This window comes from Geotrypetes seraphini, chromosome 8 (genome assembly GCF_902459505.1).
Source record: "Geotrypetes seraphini chromosome 8, aGeoSer1.1, whole genome shotgun sequence".
NCBI classification, from domain to species: Eukaryota; Metazoa; Chordata; class Amphibia; order Gymnophiona; family Dermophiidae; genus Geotrypetes; species Geotrypetes seraphini.
Window position 1 is genome coordinate 17,531,239 of NC_047091.1, and position 10,672 is coordinate 17,541,910.

At 42.9% G+C, this 10,672-nt stretch overlaps 1 protein-coding gene across 1 annotated transcript in view; it reads left to right on the forward strand.

Moving 5' to 3' along the window:
• Positions 1-5,379, forward strand: part of LOC117365815 (leucine-rich repeat and fibronectin type III domain-containing protein 1-like protein) — a 114,821-nt gene extending 109,442 nt beyond the window's left edge. The window contains exon 5 of the mRNA XM_033956675.1: positions 5,277-5,379. The gene's annotated coding sequence lies outside the window, so the exon portion shown is untranslated. The remainder of the gene's footprint in view (positions 1-5,276) is intronic.
• The last annotated feature ends 5,293 nt before the right edge of the window (positions 5,380-10,672 follow it).

The following is a 10,672-nucleotide window of genomic DNA, read 5'->3' on the forward strand; positions in this document are numbered from 1 at the left end:
AAAGGAAAAGGTTAAATCAAAGTGAGAGCAACTAGAATGGGGCAATGAGCTGATGTGTGGGCTCAAAACCTGCTGCATCCCACTCCCCCCTTCAAACATCTTGTTTGGAGGACACAGAATGTGTCAGGCTTTCATGGGGAAATTCTGTAAATGACGTCTAAAAAGATAGGCACCTAGAATATAGGCGCCTATCTCTTGTCAATCACACTTGGGCACCTATTACAGAATCATGCCTAACTTAAAACTTAGGCCCTTGTAATGTAGGCCAGGGTTTTAAAAGCCTACATTATAGGCACTTGAGGGCAAATTCTATAAGAAGGGCCCAAGAGTTAGGCGCCTAATTAGGCACTGTTCAGCGCGATTCAAGTAAAATCGGGTGCTGTTTAATGAATCACGTTGAGCTGAACCTAGTTTGGAGGCGCCCAAGACATAGGCCAGCTCTAGGCACATCTAAAAGTTAGGCGCCTATGTGAGCGCTTAAGCACGCTTAAGTGAAGCGATTCTGCAACAAGGCGCCTAACACGTAGTCACGCCCACGCCTAACGGGCCTAGCGCCTATTATTTTGAAGGCCACCTAAATTTTTAGAGGCGCCTTGTTGCAGAATCACTCTTTCTTGATAGGCGCCTAAATTTCAAAAAGCTGAACTGATCTTGTTACTCGATTTAGAGAGGCGCCTCCAAAATAGGCGCCGGTTACAGAATTTGGGCCTTAAGTCCTTTAGAAAATCACGCCCAGTGACACCTAAGTCCTTCTCTGCCCCTAAACATACTTACTTTGGAGTTAGGTGACTATCTTTTGTAGAATCACACCTAAGAAGATAGGCACCTATCACCCAATTACAATTTATTTTTTTCAATTATGAGCTTGTTAAAGCTAATTGGAGCCAATTTACTAATTAAGTTAGGTGCCTAATAGAGAATGACACGGTGACAAAATTCATCACCGTTCCCGTCCCCGCGGATAACCGCGGGAAATCATCTTCATGTCATTCTTTAAGGAGAAAGGGAAGAATCAGAGTATGAATGGCCACAACCACTGACCCGCAAGCTTTGCTTTGAAGAATGCTGGTGTAGAAGGACTGAGGTTGAAACAGACACTACAGAATGACAGTCTCTGGTATCCAGAGCAGATATTGTGATGTCATAATGCCTCATTCCACCAGTGCCTAAGAGCCAATCACATCAGTGATGTCACAATGGCTTCATTATCCTTGGCTCACATAAGCACAGCCACTGACCCTCAAGCTTTGCTTTGAAGAATGCTGGTGTAGAAGGACTGAGGTTGAAATAGACACTAGAAAATGACATGGGATTATTTCCCACGGTTATCCGTGGGGACGGGAACGGTGATGAATTTTGTCACCATGTCATTCTCAAGTGCCTAACTGTAGGTGCTTTATTTAGGCACCTATTTTTAGATACCTCTTATAGAATTTCCCCCTCAATGTGTGTATCTTCGCAAGGTTCTGAAGTTTTAAAACTGCTGAGGACAGCCACACCGGTGTCACCCGTAAATTTGTGCTGCCCTAGTGGATGCCTGGGACTCATAGTCCATCTGGTGGTAGGGACAAACAGAAACTGGATACCATGATCCACAGAAAGGCTGTATGGCATGCAAATAAACTTTACTGAAGTCTTAACACCAGTTTCTGCCTCCACCTGCATCAGTGATAATATCAATATTCTCTTTTATATAGGCAGCAGCCGAAATACAGCCGTGTCAGGTGTTTTGACATCAACAAACTTTATTTGTATGACATACTGCCTTTCTGTGATTTGTGATGCCCAGATTCTGTCTCTCCATATCCTGGTGTCTACTGGCATCTGCTTCACTTCTTTTTTTGATATCTTCGTATACAAGTCACACCATCCCAGAATGAAACCAGAAAAAAAGACTAGCCAAGAAATCAGTAAGATCTAGCTTTAAAATGTCAAACACAAGAGCATAAACTAGAGGCGTGGCAGTCGGGATTTCAAAAATTAGAGAACAACTTTCCAATATTGTCATGACAAGAGTTTGGTTATACAGGGGAGAGCTGACGGAGGAGGGCTGCAGTCCTGCCATCGGACCAACGGTTGGCTCGGGGGCCCGTTCAAGCTGGACTTCAGTTTTGACTGTTTTGATTTTATTTTCAATTCTTTTTAGTTTATGATATATTTTTTAATCTCACTTATTGTTTTACCACTTATTTTGTTTTATTTTATCATTCAAATTTCATTTAAATTTCCCCAGAATTCTATTGCTTCAACGGTTCTCCCTCTGCATCTATTCTTATCTCCCCTCTTTTTTCAACCTTTCAAAGTCCTTTAGATCATTGTAATCTTATTAGAATGTTTATTTTCTTATTTTTCTCATCAATTCTCTATTTTATTTCTTCATTACTCTACTAATTGTCATTTTTCCAGGTACTTTAGTTAGATTGTGAGCCTTCGGGACAGTAAGGGAATTTCTAAGTACCTATTTTACTTATAATTTTAATGCACCCTATTGTCTATTTTTCTGTAAACCGCTTAGAATCCTAACTGAGTTTAGCGGTATATAAGAAATAAATTACATTACATTACAATAAATCTGGAAATGTCTTACTTTCAAAAGCTCAGCTTCACGGTCCACTTCCCTACAACTCATCATAAAAAAAAGTTGAGTCACCCAAGTTTGCAACCTTTCGAGCTGTTGCACCAATTAAGAAAGCTTTGATTGTAGTTACCGCTCACACATTTTCAATAAACATTCATAATTCAGTTATCTGGATAAAGATCGATAAACCGTTCATTTAGTCACTGCAGGCTAAAGCTGATTAAAGAGAAAAGAGGATGGGAATGCTTTTGCTGGGTTTTGATGAGCTAGGTTAGGAAATGTAATTATGAGTAAAGAAGTAAAGTTTATTGAAGATCGATGGCAGCCCAGAACAGGAGGGCATGAGGGCGGAGCATATTTCTAAATATCAAGGAAGCCATCTTGAGGAGAACCCACCTTAGGAGTCCTTTTACTAAAGTGCTCTAACAGATTTAGCAGGTGCTAGTGATTATTGTGTATGAACTGGTAAATTCTATATAGCCTTCCTAAGGTGCCTACATTGGCACACCTGGCCAATGTAGGCACCTAACTTAACTGATTAATAGGCTTAATTGGCCTCAATAATTGGTAATTAACACCTCATGATTACAGTTAATTGAACTTACTTGAAAGGCGCCTAACGCATTCAATGCGATTTGATTCTATAAAACATAGGAACCTAGTCTAAAGCCCCAACCTAAAATTGGGCATAGTTAGGGACAGATCATGGGCATATTTTTGACATAGGTGCCTCTTTTAAAATTAGCCTCTATTAGTATTGGCCTTAGCAAATAAATTCATCCAGCCAACATCGATAGATAATAAGTCGGATGACGACGGCGTGCCTTGGGAGACCCTTGAAAAAGCACGATATCCGTGCGAAACATGTCGGGTCTGGCTCCCTTGGTTGGCTGAGATAAGTATTATCCGTGGAGGATTTCACTTTCTAATCCAATGCAATTGAGAAACTTATTATTAATATATAAGAGTATTTAAGAAAAATGAAAAATGAAAAAGTTTAAAAAAAATATATTTTTGTGGCAAATCAAAGACAGCCAATGATGAAGTTCCACCAGAAGCTTCCCGCGATTTGAATTTAACTTTCTGCGGTGGAGTGGTGGGGCTGAGGCGTCTTGAAAAGCAATATAATATTGCAAAGATTGTCAAGATCCAGACCATAAATAATTTGTGAGTTATTATCTTTTAAAATTAGAACACAAGAACATGAGAATTGCCGCTGCTGGGTCAGACCAGTGGTCCATCGTGTCCAGCAGTCCGCTCATGCGGCGGCCCCCAGGTCAAAGACCAGTGCTCTAAATGAGTCCAGCCTCACTGCGTACGTTCCAGTTTAGCAGGAACTTGTCCAACTTTGTCTTGAATCCCTGGAGGGTGTTTTCACCCTATAACAGACTCCGGAAGAGCGTTCCAGTTTTCTACCACTCTCTGGGTGAAGAAGAACTTCCTTACGTTTGTACGGAATCTATCCCCTTTTAACTTTAGAGAGTACCCTCTTGTTCTCCCTACCTTGGAGAGGGTGAACAACCTGTCTTTATCTGCTAAGTCTATTCCCTTCAGTATTTTGAATGTTTCGATCATGTCCCCATTCAGTCTCCTCTTTTCTAGGGAGAAGAGGCCCAGTTTCTCCAGTCTCTCACTGTATGGCAACTCCTCCAGCCCCTTAACCATTTTAGTCGCTCTTCTCTGGACCCTTTCGAGTAGTACCATGTCCTTCTTCATGTATGGCGACCAGGGCTGGACGCAGTACTCCAGGTGAGGGCGCACCATGGCCTGGTACAGCGGCCTTCAGCTCTCACCTCCTCCAGCACTGGACGCAACCGCCATCTTACATCAAGCAGTCACTGCCAGGAGAGGTGTCAAATTTCACGAGAGTTCACGAGATCACGTACACACGCACAAGCCGCACTGCCTCCAATGGTTACCTTACATTCTGGAACGTTGCCCGCCTCACTGCTGTAACCTCACGCAAGTGTTTTCTTGCATCTGTACGCAATTGTCCTCGCTACTCCACCTCACAATCGCGTACAGATGCAGGAAAGCGCTTCTGTGAGGTTTACAGCAGTGAGGCGGGCAATGTTCCAGAACAATGGTAACATACCGAGAGCCTCAAAATAGTATCTGGCGGGCCACGAATTTGAGACCACTGAATTATTGTAGAGTATTGCTGGCTGGGCTACTTCACTTGAGTTTTTGCTGCTGGCTTCAGAACATTCATCTAGGGTTGAAAATGATTCTTCAGAAATTGATTGGTCTGGATTTTCCTCCATCTCTAAAGGAGGGGAAAAGGGGCCTCGGCTGCCGTGGGGTAAAGACTTCAGATCCTGCAGTGGTGGCGATGTTGATTTCTGAGCTCTCCTCCAGATCCCTTTTGGTCAAGGTATACCACAAATAAAATAAAATAGAACTAACCTAACTCTGGAGAACATATAGCATACCATGGCTTTATTAGAGAGATCCATCATTTCATTTGCCCTAAGAAGTACAGATAATTATGCAAAAATACAGACTGGACTCTCAGGAGATGAAGATTTCAAACATAGAGCAATCCTCTAGCTGTGTTTCATCTATTCAGGTGGGGTTGATTCAGAATAAAAATGTTTTGTAGAATAGATATAATGTAAGAATAGTTTAAAATACATGATTTTGTGGATTCTGAATTTCCCCAAACTTCTTTTGTCTTCTCCTATGAATTTGTTCCGAGGTTATCTAAGAGAGGTTTGAAAGAGCCATAAGATGGAGTTCACCAAGCCAGTGAGACTTTCTCCATTCCAGCTTAGCCGAAAAGAGACAAGATGCCATTGAGGAAATAGAGGAAGATCTTACCATGAAGAAAGCCACAGCGTGGTGGCTGAAACGGCGGTTTCTACCTGACAAAGACGCAGCGAGACCCGCAAACCTGCAACAAGCACAATGCCAGCTGCGGAAACCCTGAGAGAGCATCTTACCGTGAACAGCTTGAAATACTGAGATCTAAAGCACATCGCCTATTGTACAAATTAAGTTTGCTTACCTTCAAATCTATGATATACAAAACTCCGGCTTTCATTTACAAAACATTGATTCCTTATACCTCATCCAGATTACTGAGGTCCAATAACCAACATTTATTAGTCATCCCCTCACTTAAAATTAGTAATACATGACGGCGGTTCATAGACAACCCCGCGAAAGACAAAGGCGCGCGCCGACAACTGAGCGCAAGATGGAGGTGCGCGCCAAAGAAAATTACAGTTTTTAGGGGCTCCGACGGGGGTTTTTGTTGGGGAGCCCCCCCCAGTTTACTTAATAGAGATCGCGCCGGCGTTGTGGAGGGTTTGGGGGGTTGTAACCCTCCACATTTTACTGTAAAGTTAACTTTTTCCCTAAAAACAGGGAAAAAGTGAAGTTTTCAGTAAAATGTGGGGGGGTTACAACCCCCCAAACCCCCACAACGCCCCCACAACACGGCGCAATCTCTATTAAGTAAAGTGGGGGGGTTCCCCCCACGCCCCCCGTCAGAGCCCTAAAAACAGTAATTTTCTGCGGCGCGCGCCTCCGCGCTGCGCTCAATTGTCTGCGTGCGCCTTTGTCCCGGCGCGCTTTTGACCTGACACCCAAGACGGCACTTCATCTTTTCTGTTACAGCTCATCAAACATGGAATTCCCTCCCTATTTACTTAAGAGAGGAAAAAAATTTGGATAAATTTAAGAGCAAACTTAAAAGCTTTCTTTTTAAAGACGCATTTAATGACTTAAAGGACCGACTAGGAGTTTCATTTTATTTTCATTTTATTTTTTGTTCTCTCTCTTCCTATTGTTTTCAACCATTAGTATCTTTAACCAAATTGTATTTCTTTCCCCATCCTTTCCTCACGTTTTATTATGTTAATAAAGTTAGTCTTCAATATGTTTTGTAAGGTTCGTTTTTTTGTTAGTTTTGTTGTCTCCCCAATTTTGTAATTTTATTGATGTGTTCATCGCTTAGAATTTTGAATAAGCGATTAATCAAATTTCATAATAAACTTGAATCTATACAGCAGCCTCTTTGATAACTTTTATTTTATTTTCAAAAGATATGGGTGCTATTCTACAAATTAAAATCTTAAATTAAGCATAAGCATCTGTAAAAATATATGTTTTAAGATCCTTTTTAAATTGTGTTAGAGATTTTTGAAGTCTTAAATATTATGGTTAGTGTGCAGGGCTTTCACACACGCTAAGGCCACTTTTTTGCTGCAGCCAGAAAATGGCTGATTTTCCATTTTCCTATTTAATGACCTTGTTCTAATGTTCAAATGAAAAACGAGGACTGGCAAATAACTATCAAACACTTTTAACAGGTTAGTAAAGCAGTACTCAGAAGGGTGTTACTCTCAGAGCGCACTTCGGGACAAGCTCGGGGGTTTGTACTAGAGAGTTGCGCAGGGACAGAGATCCCACCAATCTCCACCCGTCCCCGCCAGGATCCTCACCATCCCCACCCACCCCCGCCAGGATCCTCTCCGTCCCCATCAGGATCCTCTCCGCCCCCACCCATCCCCGCAAGGAATTACCTCCATCCCCGCCCGTCCCCATAAAAAGCAGCAATTACTTTTGACAGGATCATCAATTCCACAGTTTCTTTTGTGTTTGCGCTGCTGTTTTCCTTGTGGAATCTCTTTGGTGGAACCCTTTTTTTGTTATCTGTTCAGGTAATTAACTTATAAACCCTCTCTTATACTAAGGCTTACGTGTCCATTATATTATATGGATGAACTTGCTTCTAAAGCCTTCCTTCCCCGTGGGAGTCCCGTTGGCTAGAGGGGGGTCACTGTGGGAGTCCCGTGAGCCAGAGGGGGGTCCCCGTGGGAGTCCTGTGGGTTAGGGGGATTTCCGCAGGACCCGCGGGATTCCCGTTCCCATGCAGACCTCTAGTTTGTACATCTGAAATCTCGGGATCTTAATCATTGCACTGAAATACTGTTTGTTAAATTCGTGTTGATAACCATTGCTCAAAATTTCCAAAATGAATATTCAAACATGTACTAAACAGCACATATATCAGGATTTTTGTCCCGAAGTCCGGTCAGAGAGTAACATCCTTCTTAGCACTGCTTTATTAACCAGTTAAAAGTGTTTGATAGTTATTTGCCAGTCCTTGTTTTTCATTTGAGGATTCAGTATATGTCCTAGGACTAGGCAGCTTGGTGTACCAAGGGGTTTCCCCTTTTTCTTGCTCTAATGTTGACATTAACAAAAATTAATGTTTGAGCCCTTGCCACCATCTAGTTTGTAACATAAGAACATAAGAACTGCCATCTCCGATCAGACCCATGGTCCATCGAGTCCGGCGATCCGCACACGCGGAGGCCCAGTCAGGTATACACCTGATGTAGTTTTAGTCACCCATATCCATCTATGCCTCTCGTAAGGAGATGTGCATCTAATTTGCCTTTGAATCCTAGCACAGTGGATTCCTTAATAACCTCCTTTGGGAGAGCATTCCAGGCGTCTACCACTCGCTGCGCCAATCCTGCGTTAATCAGCACATGGCAATGTAGCTGCATGAACTGATTAGCACAGAAACAAACATCTACTCTCTGTCCCCAAGATACAACCCCCATCCCCCGAAAAAAGACTTTGGGGTCCTTTTATCAAGGCGCGGAAGGGGTTTAACGCGCGGAATACCGCACGTTAAACCGCCCGCCGCGCTAGTCGCTAACGCCTCCATTGACGAGGCGTTAGTTTTTGGGCTTGCCGCGGGGGTTAACGTGTAATGAAATGTCCGACTCGCTAACCCCCGTAGCGCGCTTTGATCAAAGGAGCCCTTTGTAGAACGTGGGTAGCGCATACCCATGTTCAACTTAGGATGCTTCACGGTACGCCATTTTAAGCTGCGGTAAACATGCATTGGTAAAAGAGCCCTTTAAGATCTTCCTGATGCCGATTTGAAAATAAAAAAGAACAAGCATTAAAAAAAAGATGTCAGGCATTCTTTATGATTATTTTTTTATTTCGTGCATTTCTGTTAAAGGATTAAGGAGCGAGATTCATTTTTCTGATTTTTATATGGGCTTGCTGTCTCGTTTTCAGCATTATTCTCCTGGCATTTAAGGAAGATTAAAAATAAAAAAAGCATCTTAAAGAACTAATGCATGATTTTTCTCTGAAATTCTTGCATTTCTGTTAAAGGATTAAAAGAAGTGAAATGTTATTTTTGTTCCTTAGTTACCAACTACTCTGCCCCGATTTTTTTTTTGTTTTTTTTAAGTCTTTATTCATTTTTAAAACTTTCAATAAGTGTAACATAAGATACAATCATTTTATACTTTAACATCACTTAATATACCATCAAAGTATAACTCATATCAAATATCCCCCCCCCTTATACCCAACAATTGTTCTTAAGCATAACAAATCATAAAGTATTCCCATCCCCCCTCCTGGATGTGTATGAACAAAAGGGAAAAAATAATATTCATTCTGTATAGTATTTTGTTAATGGCTCCCAAACATCCCTAAATTTCTTAAAATGCCCCTGCTGTATGGCTATTGCCCGCTCCATTTTAAAGATTTGGCATATTGTTTTCTTGATATAGACTATTAAAATGCTGAACTTTATGCAGTGTTACTCAATTAAGGGAAAGGGATTGGGACTTGTATACCACCTTTTCGTAGTTTTTCAACCACACTCAAAGCGGTTTACATACAGGTACTTTAAACATTTTCCCTATCTGTCCCAATGTACTTGGGGCAGTGGAGGATTAAACCCAGGGTCAGTGACATAGTAAAGGGGGGGAAAGCAGTCCACCCCGGGTACTGTCTTGGTGGGGGCACCGGCACCCGTTCTCCTCTCTGTCCCCCCTCCCACTCCCATGCACCCTTCCCTTCCCCCATACCTCTTTAATGTTCCTGGTGCGGGCAGCAAACTCAACCTGCTGTTGGCACCAGCATTGGCTCTTTCTCCGATGTCACTTCCTGGACTCGTGCCTAGTGACGTCAGAAGAAGAGCCGACGTGTCGGGATTGCTGCTCGCGCTGGGAATGTTAAAGGAGGGAAGGGGGCGGATGGGGGGTTGGAGTGGAGAAGAGGGCTGGGGAGGGGTGCCACTGCCCCGGGTGCCTCTCATCCTCGCTACGCCGCAACCTCAGGGTGGTGAGGCTGTAGCTCTAACCACTGCACCACATCTTCAGCAATTAGTGCCTCCTAAAAGCCTCCTGGTTGAGTTCTTCCCAATCATAGCTTCACTGTTTTCACTCTGTGCTACTTAGTAGAGAATGACACGGTGACAAAATTCATCACCGTTCCCATCCCCGCGGATAACCGCGGGAAATAATCCCATGTCATTTGCTAGTGTCTATTTCAACCTCGGTCCTTCTACATCAGCATTCTTCAAAGCAAAGCTTGCGGGTCAGTGGTTGTGGCCATTCATACTCTGATTCTTATGGGAGCCAAGTATAGGACAATCAAGCCATTGTGACATCACTGATGTGATTGGCTCTTAGGCATTGGTGGAATGAGGCATTATGACATCACAATATCTGCTCTGGATACGAGAGACTGTCATTCTGTAGTGTCTATTTCAACCTCAGTCCTTCTACACCAGCATTCTTCAAAGCAAAGCTTGCGGGTCAGTGGTTGTGGCCATTCATACCCTGATTCTTCCCTCACTCCTTAAAGAATGACATGAAGATGGTTTCCTGTGGTTATCCACGGGGATGGGAACGGTGATGAATTTTGTCACCGTGTCATTCTCTACTACTTAGGTGTTTTTGGTCTATGAATCTTGAATAGATTGCAAGCTCCAAGGAGCAGAGACTCTCTATTATACCCCTCTGTATAATGTCGCATGCATCCAAACAAATAATATTCATAATAACACAAGCAGACCCTCCCAGCAGGAAACTATTAGTCTGCAGCTGACGGGAATCGGGGCTCCTGGTCAGCTTGGAGCAGACACCCTCTGCGGCAACACTACAAAATTTCGGGGTGATAGATGTGACAATTCTGGATTCCGCTTCAAAGGTCACGGCTATTTTACGCATCTGTGCCTTAATCTGCTCCTACAGTCCAATTATCACCGCAGGTCAACTTAACTGGTTGTGAGTTTACCCTTGTCAATGTGCTACAGGCAACTCT